The sequence below is a fragment of the Eufriesea mexicana genome, unplaced genomic scaffold, assembly GCF_001483705.2.
Source record: "Eufriesea mexicana isolate 0111107269 unplaced genomic scaffold, ASM148370v2 scaffold4545, whole genome shotgun sequence".
Lineage (NCBI taxonomy): Eukaryota > Metazoa > Arthropoda > Insecta > Hymenoptera > Apidae > Eufriesea > Eufriesea mexicana.
The window spans coordinates 365760-383048 of record NW_016912511.1 but is presented as its reverse complement, the minus strand read 5'-3'; positions in this window follow the sequence as shown (position 1 = coordinate 383048).

Here is a 17289-nt window from a genome sequence, read left to right as displayed (position 1 = left end):
TCTCCATTTCTTGAATCTTTATTTGACCATCAAAGATTTCTATCTTGTATGTCATATGGTTAATCGACCTAGAATGCAATAGACATATCATACTTTACATATTTATATTGCTGCTACAATTTTTTCTTGCTATAAAGTATAATTCTTGGCATCTACGCTGATGATATTCCATGACTCCAATATTTTTCTATTGTTGCACGTGCCTGTTTATTTCAACAGGATATTGTCTTTTCTAACTTACACTATTTAATTACAGCTAAAGGTTATGTTAATACAAATACATTCTTTTCGTGATGCAGGCACAACTGCATGGACACAATAATGCTTCCGGCGTTTGTTTGTAATTTTTTCTCATTTCCCATGCACTCTTCTGTTCACTTGGAGAAAAATTAACAAATCACTCAATTTCTGTGATTATTTTAGGAAATTTTATAATTGCGTTGAAAAGGCATAGCTTTGCATATTTGTCGTCTGTCAGATAAAGAAACGAATGCTGATTGGCGAATTAAAAACGCTGTTTCAGCTGAATAATGAAGAGAGAATGGTTGGAAAGAAAGCAGCGGAAGGGGAACGGCATATTACGTCCAATCAAGAAACAGGAAAGGGGCAACATATGTATCACAGAGAAGGATGTGTGGCATGAATATGCAAATATAAGGATACTTAACTTAAGAAGTTAAGAAGAATTAGAAGTTATAAATAAAGAGAAAGAGTTAGTTTATTGTTTACATTATAATTATGTTATAGAGGGTAGAATTTTTCATTGACTGTCTTATATTTATATTTTCCAAGTAACGAAGGAAAGGATAAAGAATAAATTGAGAGATATAAAAAAAGAAACGGAGAATTATGTTGTTAATAATTAACGTGTATATGTGAAACTTCAAAAGTGAATAAAAGGTACCAAAGTATATAACCATCGTAGTTTCATTTTCTTTTTACCAAGAACAAAATCATTCGCTTTCATCTGTGACTTAATGTTCGTCTATAATTAATTCATCTACTTTTATAGTTGCATCGTGAAGACACAGCCTTAGCGAGCGTTCTAATATAAGTCTGGATATGAATTCATTGTTATTTAATTTATTATTGGTGATTAATACATAGAGTGTTTGAACCATTGCCAAAGGTACTAATGGTTTGTGTTTCCATTAGTGTAATGGAATAATTAATAATTTCAGTTCATGAATCAATTATAGAAATTTGGAATTTTTCGCAACAGAAATAGATTTATATTTGCTTCATTGACATTATTAAATATAAGATACATCGTTTGATATTTTACACCTATACTTTATCACATAGCTATTTCAAAAATGCAACATTTTCCCGCTACAAAAATACCTAGCGTATCCGGCTGCAACCAACTTCCAGTTGGCGGCCAGCGGACATACCGGTAACGAATGGTGGAACATTCTCACGCGTCAAAGTGAAACATTAAATCTCAAAACGTTTCGTAAAGGAGTGATATCGCTGATTAACGTTTTAATTACTTTAAGAAGTTCAAAATTACTAACTGTGAATATTTCTTCGGTGCTAATATACTACATGTGAAAAAAGGGATTTTGCATAGTGCAAATAGTATAATGATACGTTTGGAAAATAAAGTGGTGCGAGTGCGACATCCTATAATACTACTGCATTGTCCGTTACAGTCTGCTGTAGAAGATTCTAGATTTCGACTGCTCATTGGAATATTTGATTAGCATTACTGAATAGACAGTTTTTTAATAGTTTTTTCAATTTCTCTTCAATCTTGACGTTCAATTGCAAAGTAGCTACGTATTATCGCTTATACATTCTAAACTTCGATTGTGGATTAGGATATTTTATTATTCCTACATAGAATAGATTGTTCTCCAACCAGTAGAGCAATTATGTTACGATTGAAGATGCATATATGAAATAATGTGACGGAAAAGCAAATCCCTGTGAAATCGTTCCACACAGTTTTCCTTCCTCGCTTATATTTCTGCACTTAGGCCTTTCGATTTGATTTCTTTCTATATACCAGCGTAGAGTGTAATTTTCTCTAACGGGATTGGAAACCTTTTTTCGGTTTCGTGCGTACGTTTTCGAAAAATAGCGGGGGAAGTGTCAGTGGCTGGCAGATCGTACTGCGCAATTGACTTTTTTGCTTTCTATTTTCGAAATTTGCTTTTGGATTCGGTGTTTTCTTTATATCGGTGTAGAATGAATTCTTTCTTAACTGGATTGGCAGTTTTTTTTAGGTTTGGAGCTAGTGTTTTCGAAATCTGGAGACGGAAGTGCATATGTTTTCGAAATCGTTCTGTGCAATGTGCTTTGTTCTCTAATATTTCTGAAATTATGCTTGTGGATTGTGTTTTATCGGTATAGAGGCGTAGTGTGTGTCCAAATCAATATTCAGTTAAAATAACCTGGCACGTGCAAGAGTAGAAAAACATTGGACTCATGGAATATCACCAGCTGAAGTCATATGATGGTAAGAATTATATTTTATAGCGAGAAATAATTGAAGCCGCATTGCAAATATGTAATGGTATTTCTATTTAATTCTAGGTTGGCTAACCATATAACATTCAAGATAGAAATCTTTGGTGGTCAAATAAAGATTTAGAAAATGGAGATGGCACAGGCAGAAAAAAAGGAATGAAATCAATTTTGGTGATGGACTGTTATAACAACTAAATATAGAGAATACAGTGAGATTGAAAGGTATGTTGTATTCCTGATCTAAATAAATATTAATATCAGTGGTTGAAGTCAATGATCATTACCAATGTATTAAATTTCAGAATAATGGAGCTGAGGCATATGCAGAAGAGATAGTGGTTTAAATGAAAACAGTGAGAGGAGTAAACGCATATTATGTCGAATCAAGAAACAGGAAAGCGGCAGCATATATATCAACAGAGAAGGTATTTAAAAATATAATAAAATTTTAATCATAGATATCTCAAAAACTATTGAGTAGTTGCGACTATAATGATATATATTCCTGAACTGCACGACGAAATCTACAAACTTGTGAAGTTTCAACTAAATCGGTGTCCTGAAGGACTTGCTCTCTTCTTGTAAGTTTGCCAGCGTACTCGATGGATCTTCAAAGTCGATTTTCTCGATAACGAAGTTTCGATGAAAAAATTGTATTCTTTACTTTCGATTTGTTCTTCTATGTAGAATCATGTCCTCGATTGTAGTACCGATATTCACGTATTAATGTTCTATCCACCTTAACCATAGATAAGTGCCCTCGTACTCGGTGAATATTCAAAGTCGATTTTCTCGTAAACGAAGCTTCAAATCAATAAATGTTGTTCTTTATTTTCGATTTGCTTTTTCATGTCGAATTCATATATACTGTTAGCCGCAACACTGTGGACCGTTAATCGCATACAAGTCATTTAATTCATCAAATTTACCAGTTAGCCGAATGAAGCTATTTGCAAATGTAATTTATTATTAGTAAAAATAAAAATTAAACTATATCATAACCAACTATACATGTGACTCTCATTAGACAAAATGATGTTACATTAAGTCTAAATTTTCTGTCCACAGTGTACAAGCTTTTACAGAAAAATCCGTACGGTCTTATGTTCATCAGATTTCATAACTGGTTGGTATTTCTTCGTCTGAAAAGATGAGATTCACTGTTGATGAGATTCATTGCGTGATCTAGGAGAAACGTTTCCTTTGCTTCCTTATATCAAGGCAGAGCGAATTCTTTGTACCTGACGATGAATGGCTGGAAAGAAATCGACGGTGAAAGGGTACCCTGGCGTCGGGGTGCAACGACGGTCCAGCGAAACCTCGTGCCACTCCTCGACGGGTCGAGTGGGGTCTACACGAGAGTGTATCTCAGTGTGCATTCGAGTGCAGAAGAAAACTGCACGCCAGCGACGCGCAACCCCTTTTCTCCCTTCGAGGAAGGGCTGTTCTGCAGCTTTTGTTCGTTCTCAGCGCGACGTCGTTCAGAATACAGGATGGCCTGAAAGTGTTTGGCCAAATCATGCCGGTACACTATGTACCAATCTTTCCTATGCACGAGTAGTGATTCAATTTTGAACAAGTATGCGATAAAAATTCAGCGAACTCCGGTATTCTACCTTAGGAACAAAATTCTGGTAATTTTAATTTTAAACACGCGAGAGAAAGTGCAGTGTGTATAGTAATGCTTGCTTTGAAGGGAAGCCAAGGGAATTATGGTACCGTTCAATATTCTTCGCTTTTGGTATGAAAGCTGCATGAAAATTCCTTACTCTCGCATAACCTTTTCAATGGAATAGTGAAACACCGTGTTTGCTGTGTTGATAGTCACAGTTTCATGCATTTTGAATCATTTTGACTGCTATTTCTGTTGCATTTCAAATTTTAATTTACTCTGGAAAGAAAATAGGGTGAGAGAAGATGCAAAGTAGAGTCTAGTGAGCTAAAAATTAACAGCATAAATAAAAAGTACTCTAACTTTCACAGAGAAGGTTCACCAACAAGTATATATTCTTTTGATATGCTAAAAGAAAATAACTCTAATTTTGATTCACGTATGATAGTCCTTATTTCAGTGGACGTTGTCATTTTTTATTTGTCAATCTACCAAAAACCAGATTCACATCTCCTATTAATTATTCAATCATCTCATGTTCCAAAAATTCCTACCCCAGGCTTACAGAAATTATTATGACACGCTAATGTGTTATAGTTAAAGATTATTGTTAGAAAAATATAGAAAAATTACACATATACGTACACATCAAAAGGAAAATTGTGAAGTCATGTCTACTGAGTATGCTTAAGAAGTACTCTAATTCTCACAGAGAATGTTCACCAAAAAATATATCTTCCTCTAATATCATATAAAAAGATAACTATAACTTTGAACAGCATCTGGCAGTCCTTATTTCATCGGACATTGTCATTTTTCATTTGTCAATCTACCAAAAACCAGATTCACATTTCCTATCAAATATTCAGCCATCGCATGTTTCGAAAATTCCTACTCCAGGCTTACAGAAATTATTAGAACAAGCTAATTTGCTAAAGATCACTGTTGCAGCCTGCGATATCTTCATGGATATCTCAATCAATCTAAATCAAGGGATTTGAAGTCACGATCAAGGCTGCCGCCCACTTTCTGGTAAACGCTTCCGTTGACAAGCCATTGTTTATAGTAAAAGTCGATAGGGCGTTAATATTCATCAGAGCACAGGCTGGTCATGAAATTCCAATCTTCTCAGTGGTCGTCATCGTATGTATAAGGGAGACTGTGTCTTTTAACCTTCTTTTGCTCGCAATTATTTTGAGACGAAGAGTGAGTCGAGGATCGATAAACCGTCGGGACACGTATGACGATCTAGACGTTCGAATAATGCATGAACGTTTCGCGAGATTGCAACGTAACCGGAAGGTTGACAGGGGACCTTTGAGGCTCGTCGGGCACTTGGCAAGTCCGATGCGGAATCGGAACTTAACGATGCACCTTTCTATTAGAGGAGCTTTTCCAATAACGAGATTCGCGTTTCTCGATAATTTACCGTTCGAAATTTGCCGCAACGGCACGAAAGAATGTTCCCGAATGTTGCTTTCACGTGAACGACGCGTGGCACTGTATTCTGCTTTTTAGGCGCTCAAAGGGGTTGGGAATTGGCAGTGTGTACGGTATTGCGAAAGCACGCTGGCACTCGAAGTTTGGGATCGTTGCTGACATTCGCGTTTTCACGGTGGAGAGGATAAAATGTTCCAATGGAGCATTAATTAGAATATCACGAGGTAATATATCTTCGCTTTAATTGCTTCATTAAGGAATATTTTAAAAATATTTTACCGAATTATAGGTATTTTTTGATTGGAAATTGTAATATAGTTAATAATTGATAATATATAAACAATAATATAATTAATAATTAATATAAATAATAATAAGGATTTTTTAAATAAATAATTATTATAGCAAAGAAACAGTTATAGAAATAAATGTATAACGTAATATTTCATTTGAGAAGAAAAATATATTCGAGGATTATGATTGATATTACGAAATATTAATAAATTTCTTTCTATGACCCTAATATGGAAATTATGGTAATTAATGGGTTAAGGTGTGCAATATCTCAACCGTACATTGTATGTATATATAATTAACTCTACAATATCTACAGTTTTTACGTAGCTATGTAAGATTAAATACGAGTGCAAAGAGCTAAAAGATTTAAGAGTAGAAAAATAATTTTTTGAGGTATTAATAATTATTAACAATTGATTAATACTTGAGAGTTAATAATTAAAATATTAACTAAAATAATTGAGAAATAAATTATGGAAAATTTATTTATTTCTCTGATTTAATAATCTTAAAAAATAATTTTTCTACCCTTAAATTTTTCATCCCTTTGCACTCGTATTTAATGGAATTTAATGGAAAGTTAATTGTTATTTCTCGTCAAGGAAATTCATATTGTTTCGATACAAGGAATAATAATGTTTCGATAAATTCTTACCTATATTTTCGTTTTTATTCAGAATCTGTGACTTTTTGGTTCTATTATTCTTGGAAATAATATATTCTCTATCTGTTTACTTTATTTCGCTACTATACGTATACGTAAATGCGACACAAAAGTGAATCCATATACTGCGATTTATCATCGACTAAATGCGAAAAAACGTTTGAACATGCCATTCTTTTGTCGCTTGTGTAGACCTCAATTTTTCTGTTTGCTTATATTTCAAAGAGAAACTGGAACTTTGCATTTTCCTCGATAGAGATATCCGTATCCAAGCTGAGTAAATTTTATCTGGTATAAAGATGGGAAACAACAATTTTTTAACAATATGTCAAGACCAGATAAATCAATTTCAAATAATTGTTTGTATCAGTCGGTTCTTTGGAATAAAGTAACTCGAAGCTTTCAATATTCCATTGTACATATCTTTGATACGTAAAATACGACGAAATTGAAATTATTTTGCAACGTATCGCTGTAATTACGCATATTTGCTTTCATGGGGATACATTTCATAAGAATACCATGATTAAATTTCTCATTCCAGGAAATAAAAACAAGATGAAAAGAATTATATTATATCGGTGAAAAAATGTTTAATTAATTCGTTAAAATTTGAAGCATCATTTAGAAATATATTTTTTCGAAGTACTGCAAAATAAAATCCATATCTCCCACATAGTGACGTAATTGGAATTCAAAATCATATCAGGAGGTACTTACTTAAGTATATAATAGAATAAACAATTATTTAATTTCGAAATAATTCGAGGAAAAATTATTTATTTCTTTAAATTAGCTACAGTAGAGCCTTTATGGTAGCCGTTAGAGATGATCACTCGGGTCAGTAACGAATAAGCAAATGGAGGTAGTAGAATAAAAAGTGTAGATTTTAGATTTCACACGATCGATTAGTTACCTTCTCATTTGCATGAGCCTTGATATATTTACATGCATTTCCAACCTCACTTCCATGCAACTATTTTTATCCTTAATTATTCGTATCTTACTGATTATGCCAATTATTGCATAATATCCATAACCAATACACAGTTATTACTAATATATAAAATAATATATTACTAATACTATATTACAAATACTATAAAATTATTACTAATACTATAAAATAATTATTTCATAATACCAATAATAATTATTATATTAAGATCCAAATATATCGAAATAACTTCTCTCCAAATTATATAAAATAATATATTACTAATATTACTAATACTATATTACTAATATTATAAAATAATTATTTCATAATACCACCAATAATAATAATTAAATTAAAATCCAAATATATCGAAATAACTTTTCTCCAAGTTAAATAAAATGATATATTACTAATATTACTAATACTATAAAATGATTACTAATAATTACTAATAACTACATATTACTAATACCATAAAATTATCACTAATACTATAAAATAATTATTTCATAATACCAATAATAATAATTATATTAAGATCCAAATATATCGAAATAACTTCTCTGCAAATTAGCCAATAATTTCTACCCAACTTTCATACGGATCATAATTCCTGTGCAAATGTACCCCATTTATAGAGTATGTCAGAAAGTGTGCCATTATTTTATCACGAGCTATATCCGCGTATTTATGGCCGACTCGATGGAAAGTTTGGCTCCTGCAGCTATGCTTCTTCAATGTCGATAACTGTCACGTGGAAAAAGGCTGACAAATATCGGCAAACACGACAGCATTTCTTTGACTTTTCTTTCGCCGGATGTCGGCCTACCTTCCCTCGTTTCTGGCTACATCGACTTGCTTCTCGTCGCAGGCGATTCCAATCGATCGAGTTATCCTTCTGCTACGTGCCAAAGTCCTTCCACCATGTGACACATGCCGAGGAGAATAATAGATGTTGATCGAGAAGCAGTCGAACCAGCTCCGATATTGTTTTAACAGTTATTTTTAAGATCGAAAGGAAAAGAACGAGAGAGAATTCGTATAAATCGAAAAATATATTGGACATTCAGTGGTGGCCGTATAAATAGGGAAACGACATTAACGCCACGTATAGCCACAGTCGCCTGATTTAAACCCCATTGAACATCCGTGGAATTACGTAAAGAAGGAAATAAAAATCGCGAAGCCTTGCAATCGAAATAATTTGCACGTTATAATTAAAAATGCGTGGAAAAATGTTTCATTCGACTCATGCATCACATAAATTAACCCTTTGCACTTGGCGATTTCTTCATCACAGAAAAATAGTAATTGCCATAAAGTCGAGGATATTTTTAATAAAACGGTAAATAAAAAATCGTATGCAAATTAAGACATGGAATTATTTTACCTCGATATTCCACGCATCGTTGAGTAATTTTAGATTTGATATATTAATTAACATCGGTCTTTTGAATGTGATTAAATGGCGACTGAGAGGCAAAGGGTTAATTCTATGCCTCGTCACTGTGCTGAGGTAATTAAAATATAGGGGGGTCAACAAAATATTAATTACTTATATTTAAATTCGTACTTTTTGAAGGAAATTCGCGTTTTTGTATTTAACTCCTTGTCCAATATTCTCTGTTTCCAGTAATACATTTTTTGATTAAAAATCAGATTAATCATTTTTGATTAAAAATGTTAATTATACAAGTTATACTCATAAATAGTTGAAGAATCATACTTTCAACATATGCAAAGAGAATAGGAGAAATATTAGTATTACTCGTAGGACACTGCAATGAATATTTATTTATTTATTTATTTAACACTTTGACTGCCAAACGGTGGCCATTGGTCACCGGAGCGCTTAAACTACTCGTAAAACTACAATTGTAAAAGTTGAATGAAAATTGACAGTTAGTGCATTTTGAATATAATCGCGAATTAGAAGATACTTTGAAATAAAAAGTGCCCTATTGAACAATTAAAAATTTTTATTAGAAGGTCGATCGAAAAAATATTAAAACATATCTTGCATCTATCGAGGTACACCCCCGTGGCGTCCTGAGCGAAACATATGATTTCGGCGTGGCAGTCAAAGGGTTAACGGGTGAACACCCTTTATAAAGAAATAATACAGTAAAATAAAAATAATTAAAAAAGTAAAAGTAAAAATAAAACTAAAAGGAGCACAATTACATACAAACTTGTACAGGAAGATACACTGTTCTACATCATAAGTACGCAAAAGGAGACTGTGAAATACTGCAGTGCTTATAACTGAAGATTTGTAGCCCCTAGCAGTCTGATTGCTTCAGCCTTAAAACTATCTGAGGATAAATTAAAGAAGTGAATATAAAAGATAGCAAATATCTCTTTCACTAATATTTTTTTCGAGTCTCGTATAAAGTCTTGGATAAAGTTAGTACTGTTTCTGGTTTTCATCTTAGATTTTATTCCAGCTGATTTTTGCAGATGATGGGAATAGCGAACAGTTGTCTTCATTTATCCTGACGATGTTTAATAAAAATTAAACAAACGAATGGTATTGGAACGGAAGTTCTCCAACTCAATTAACGACCTCCTGCGTCTCTCTCGTTCCTAGTAGTCGAGTAATTTGCATCCTCTTAAAAAAAGAAGAAGCAATGCACCTCTCAATCTCCGATAGAAAAGAAACGCGAATAAATAAAAATTGTGCGATTAAAATTCGAGTTTAATACAATTTATTTCTCTTCTTCGTCGATTCTGTATCTGATAAATTCCATATTTTAACGATCGGAATAGCTGCATTTTATTTATAATTATTCATTTTATTTGGAGTCTCTTTGCTGTTTGCGATGAACAATAATTGCCATTTGTTATTATACAGTTGTCTTGGATTTTACCAATGTCGAATTGCTCCCCGAGATACCGTTTGCCAAAGACAAAAATGAATTTATGTCCCTGGCAACTTTCACGATACTTCTTCCAAGTGTTAACCCATATGCAAAGATCTCGAGAATATTCTGACTCTGGTATCTCTATTATAATATTTATTGACATTTACCATACGTGTATCGAACAGATACCTTCTTCAAGCCGGTTGACAAAAGTTGAGAATAACGGAAAACAGCTGAACGATATTAGCCTAAATGTTTCCTCATAAATTGACTGACGGAATACCACAGAAGAATCTCACTTCATTATAACGTTTTCGTTATAAATCTTACTGGAATTTGATATACATACATGTATCGCGACAAATTTCTCGTTTAATATCATTGACGATAATTGAGAATAAGAAATATGAAAACGGGGAATCAAATATACAGGGTGTTACTGGACGGGTTATACCATCGAGCAGGTGGTGATTCTACGCGCGAAAGTAAGTGGAAAGAAAAGGAATAACGTTTTTCCGTTTGAAGCTTCGTTTACGAGAAAATTGAGTTTGAGAATGTGTGGATAATACATTTATTATTAGTTACATTACATTAGGTGAACTGTCGAAAGTGTCGACTTTGCCGACGTGTACATAATCTCGCTCTTCTTATCGGTGAATCGTGAACCGATGTCACATCATTTCGTTGCTTTACTTTATCAAAAGCATTTGTTATTCTTTTCTTCAGCCGCGAAAGATTCTCGCTAGTTTCAGCATACGGCGTTTCTTTAACATGACTCCAAATGTAGAAGTCTAGTGGATAAAGATTTGGTGATCTTGTTGGTTAATTTATTGTTCCGTCTTGTCCTATCCGACATCGATGTCGTTCATTTAGAAGTAATCGTGCATTTCGTGAAAAGCGAGGTGGTGCTCCATCGTGTCGAAATATTAGCTTTCGTATGATAGACAATGGTAAAACGACAACGAATGCGAAAGTGTAAATGAAAATGATCATGCTACGTGCAGGCTTGTGCCAATTTTGAAACTCAATTTTCTCGTAAGAGAAACTTTAAATGAAAAAATGTTATTCCGTTTTGTTCTACTTATTTCTGCACATAGACTCACCAGCTGCCCGATAGTGACACTCTATATACAGAGAGTATATACACTTTGGTCGTGCTATTTTTATTTCATTAACATAATCAATTTCCACTTTTGACAAACTCAAGGCGAGAAAGGAAAGGAGAAAGAGCACATGATTAACGGAAATAAAGTCTTTTCAAAGACCTCGTAATTATGTAGCACCAGTGCAGCCTTGGTTGTACCACTAAAAATATCAATTTTAATGATACAGTGCACACGTGGCTCACGCGAGGCGAAGAAAAAGTCACCAGAAATCAGTGTAGCAGGGAACGTGATAATCTTATAATTGATCTGAATTGCGATTTCGGCGTTCGTTAACGTTTCTCGCTAGCGAATGCAAAAACCAATCGTTTCCTGGTAAAGGTCTCGCTTAATGAAGCTAGATCGATGCCACTTAAAATTCCTTCCTCGTTTGGTTACGTGCCGGCAAATGTCGCGCCCCTTTATGCCAAAATTATGAAACCCCCGCTCTTCGTTACGGGACAATTAGGAATTAATTGCTCCGTGGAACTTAACGAGTCCCAACCTCCGGAGTTTCAATCGATCGATGTTCCTTCGCGAGATGCTGATCTTGGATGCCGACTTCCGACATCTTCGGCGGCCCAGAGGTCGCTGCTGAGTTGCTAGATACGTTCACAGAGGTATAGTAGCGATAGTTCTTGCAGTATTTGATAATTTGATTATCAGATTTCACGAAAGAGAAGATGACAGGTTCAAGAAACTGGAACCTTCGAGGAAACCTTTGGTGAAAGATGACGTGCATAAATTGCTAGGTCATTCGGATATCTTAGACAGTTCAAAGGTCACTGCTGAGTTGGTAGGTACCTGAGTTTGATAGGTACAAGCAGTATAGTGGCATTATATTCCGTTCATCGAGAATTTATAGCAAATATAAATAACTAATAGCGGTCATAGATAAGTACAATAATATTCAGCATGGAAATGCTCAAAAGGATTCACGAAACACTCTCAGTCATAACTGTTTGTGAGAAAATCTTCCTTCACTTCAGCGAAAGTTTTAAATTCTTTTATTAGGGTAAAAAGCAGCCTCAGGCTTATTGTTAGTTGATTTCGACCTCAATAGTTCACGTGGGTACCATGGATCCTCGACTTTTCCGAAAGGCCCGTAAGGCATGGCAGGCAGGTGACGTCCCATCATGTCATGCACCGCGGGCCCGCTTGACACCCCCCGGCAGTGCCAAATTTCCAAGCGCACTTCCTCGTAGGAAAAGAGTGCTAAAAGTTGTACAAAACAGAGGAGAGAAAAGTGATCGTGAAGACCCCGGATTGTTTAGTGAGCCAATGAGACTATTAACCAATCAGGGTGCCTTATTGACACCTTGAGAAGCTTCTCGGGCCCAAAGAGTTTCACTAGTCAGGACAGTCGAGTCCAAGTGTTTCGAGGAAACTTCACAAATCGAGCTATTTATACTAAACATAATAAAGTTTTAATCTTGCATACTAAACAAATTTGGAAAAATTGTAAGGGTATCTTTCATCCTCGAGATACCCAATTCCTTCAAGCTGCACGTGAACAATGATCTGATTAAGGTCCGAGCTGATGCAGGAGTGAGATTAAAGGGAACTTTGGTTAGCTTTATATGCAAGGGCCCCTGTTAAGGACTTTTCACAGTAGATCCTGTGCGTCCACGTTCGGTAGCCATTTATCTGCATCCTTAGCATCGATCACGTGACCGTTTTGTTCACATTTCCTTCGAATTTTCGTTGAACAGAGTATAGTTCTCGCAATATCGTAATTTGGCAGATTTCATAAAAGAAAAGATACTGATTGACAGGTCAAAGAAACTGGAACCTCTGAGGAAATCCCTGGTGAAGTATGACGTGCATAGATTGTTAGGCCAATAAATGAATGATGAAAATGAAAAAGGCAGAGGATTTTTGTTCATACAGATAGGGTGTTGACAGAAAAATTGAATCTTGTATTCTTTTACACTTGACTATTTCCTTTTAGAGGTTATTTCAGTGTAGCATGGGTAATAGACCTAGTAGACAACTCGAATGTTCCTCGTAGTGAAATATTAATGCTGATTCAATAGAACTCAGCTATAAAATTTGTCACAATGTACGTTCATGAAATTTTAAGTCCAAGTGTCATTCAAGCAGAGTAATTGGTTTTAACTCTGCATCATTTTAGTCATAAATCTAACAATTCGTCGCGAATTTCTATAAATATTTCGAAAGAGACACGTCGTGAAACTGGTGGTGAGAAACGGACGTTATACGATGTAATAAATCTCTATACGTTTATTGCTTAAGACATGTCTCGGTGTTCCACTTGCTATGCAGCCAGAATGTCTTGTAAAATATTTCTATGGATACCCTGAGAGGATTTTTATGTCTCAATTGTAGCAATATCGTTGGTAACGAATTTTCCTCGCGAAGGAACTATGACAATAGTAATTCAAGAAATTTTTTAATTCTCTGTAAGCGATCATTTTTGCAAATCAAGGAAAGCAGTTGATTGTCGAAGAGAGAAAGTAGAATTACGTGGAAATTAATTTTACATGCTATTTTCTTCGTCCTAATCGGGTTAATGGATAACGCTATTTTCGTGGAAAGAAAAATTCATATCCCAACTTCCGAATTTTATTCGAACGAGATAAACTGTCTTTTATAATCGAATTGACATCAGAATTGACATTCAGTAATGACAAGCGGGTTAAAAAGCAGTTTAAAAATTCCTAAAGCCTGCACCAATAGACTTACCTTCTTCTCGACATACCATGTCTTTGTATATTTAAAAATTTGTACAATTAGGAATAAATTATAATGCATTTTTTACTAGTATTATAGGATACCATTTCGATAGAAATTGCGAATCGGCCATTGCCAACAAAAACAAATTATAAATCGATCAATATTTTCAAGAAGCAAATGGAAAAGTTATTTTGGGTAGCAAAATTAAGTTGCGTGGCCCCTACGAATAGGTGAAGCGTAGATTAAGAAAAGCATAAAAGCAGGGCCTTTGACGACCAAAACAGAGTCCTTAGAAATTAACATTAGATTTACGAAACCCGTCAATTTGACGGATGGGTTGCTCCAATGATACGACGGTAACAGATTTAGTTAACTTCTATTAAGTGAAACCCGTCAATTTGACGGATGGGTTGCTCCAATTATACGACGGTAACAGATTTAGTTAACTTCTATTAAAACCGTTAATATTGTAATTATTTTTACATTAAACTAATCGTTAAAAAGAGAAAAAACACGTAGTTTCCTTTACCTGTAAATTTCATAGGTGTCAAATATGTAGAAATAGGTATGCAGATAGCGTCTGTAAACCTAGTATTAACCCTTTGCACTCGAGAGGTGACTCTCAGTCATCGTTTGTTTTAATGCTATAATTTAGATAATGAATGATGATAATTATATTCAGAACATCGAAATAAAATTATTCTACTCGTTCGTTTCACACGTAAATTCACGATTTTCTTTTTTTAACTTTAGCATAAACAGTATCAGTGAGCTTATAAAAATCTAAGAAGAGCTTCGAATTGCATCTTCGCAACGAAGAAATCTTCGAGTCCAAAGGGTTAATTGTGACTGACAAGAGCGTGAGTCTCTCGTTGTTAGAAAGAGAGTTAAATTAGAGTGCGTCTTTGTGTGTTTTCGTTGCATATCTTGGTACTCTTTTCCAAAGTTAAATTAGTTTTATGAGTTTTATGTTCGTGTTATTCTATCTTACTTTTCTGTCAGTTTTTGGTGTCTCAAAGCCAGTTTTCGCCATTCTACAGAATATAACAAACCAATAACAATAGAGATACATTAAAATATGCAAAATATTTTGCATCTCTGCATCTTTGCATCGAAGGAACCATCTCAACGCGAAAATAGACCTTGCGAGCTCTGCCATAAATAATCCGGGCATACTATTGTTACCTACCGTGTTACCTCTATGCAATGAAAGTTATCATAATACACATGACTGAATATTTCTTTATTTCTTCAGTCTTCCAATTGTACAGAACGAAAATTACGAGTGCCATACATTCGTGGTTTTATTTCAGAAGCTAAAATGCGTAGCCAAGCTGGGGTAAAAACGAAAACACATTGGAGTTAAAAACGAGGTTTCCTGCGCGCTAATCTAACGTGTAAAATAATTAGAACGCTTGATGCTTCTTTTAAAAGAACGGGAACGAATTTGCCACTGAACCTAATACCTGGCGCGGAAAATTCTAATTTAACTATGTGACCGCGTCGCGTCAAAGTCGGTGAGGAGGTCTAAAAGCTTGGCAGGAAGCACTCAACAGGAAATGGTACCGGTCTGGTTATCAGAAGTTCGTCATAGCGCGCGTGTTAAAAGCCTTTTAGCGATCACTTTATGCCGAGGGATTTGAACTTGAGGCCCTAGAATATGATCGAGAAGTTCTTCTAAAATGTTAGATACTCGAATGCTCGGAGTGCTAGGTACCAGGATGTTAGATAAGCTCTTGTACATAGGGTGTTAACACGTTCACGGTTCGTTGAACCGTAGACGAGACGAGCCTGTTCCTTACCTACGTGTTTGATGACCTATCTCAACGTGTACCTGAATCACTGGAGTTTGAAATCAGGAATCATATGTTTTTAACACAGGGTGCAGTTTGTTTGAATTTTCCTACGTATATCACAGCGTATGATATACACGTTCAGGTGGAAGAATGTTAGCATAGGTCTTTTTATTAATGAGGTTAACGTGATTGACAATTATAATTTAATTTAACGTCCTAGTACAGTATAGCTTCCGAAATCTTAATTAGGAGAATAAAGGAAACTCTGAAGAAGCTTAGGTTAGCATGTTGAAAATGTATCACTGAAATTATTGTGCATTACTTATAATCCGATATTATTAATTATAGGTTAAATGATGAGTAACCTCTATAATAGCATAACGAATAATTCGTTCGAACAGTGTAATTAATTTTATGAAGTACCTCACTTCGCTTCAGTACACGTCCTTTCTTTCATATAAAATTGGTGTTATGTGACGTTTGTAAGATTAGTATCTTTATTTGAAATGGTATCAGGAAAACCATACTTAAGGGGGTATTACTGTAATCCGTCATATAAAAATCGATATTTTGGAATTTTTTCTCAGGAAACTATGTTACATATTGGCATGCAGTTTTGGTATTTAGATTTATTTATACTTAGAAAATATTTATAATTTTTTTTTAACGAAATTATTGAAAATTGTGGAAATTATATAGCCTCAAGAAAATCGTGTTTTTAAAAAAGAGCTAGAATGGCGAACGTGATTCCGGTCCATCTGGTTATCCAAAAGGAAAGAACTAAAAAGCATCTTAATTAGTATAAATACAGCTATAGCATGAACTACCGAAACAGCGAAATTTCGAAAATTAAAAAAATAGTAGCATTTTGAAATTTAAATATCGATTTTCCTCGTATTTTCAGCCTTTGGGTGGTAAAAAAAATAGAAAAAATCGTCAAATTTTGAAATCCATGGTTCACTCGATAAAGTTACATCGACTGAAGGTCTCTACCAAATTTCGAGTCAATCGGTCAACTAAAACGCGAGATATCCCGTCAGCCAGTTCGAAAAACACGGTTTCGAGAAAAACGCGTTTGAAGTTTTCCGTACCCATTGTACAATGCCTATACGTCACACTTTAAACATCTATAACTTCGCTAATTTTACGAATTCGAACAAATCCTTTCACACGAACATTCCCAGAAATATACACTTTGAGAAAATGTAAAAAAAAAAAATCGACATTTTTAAGCCGGATTATAACAATACCCTCTTAAATAGCTTAAGACACAAACAAATTACGATTCAGTGCAACTCAGAATATTACAAAATTTGTAAACAACAGATATAAAATAAACAATTATCAAAATTTTGATATCAA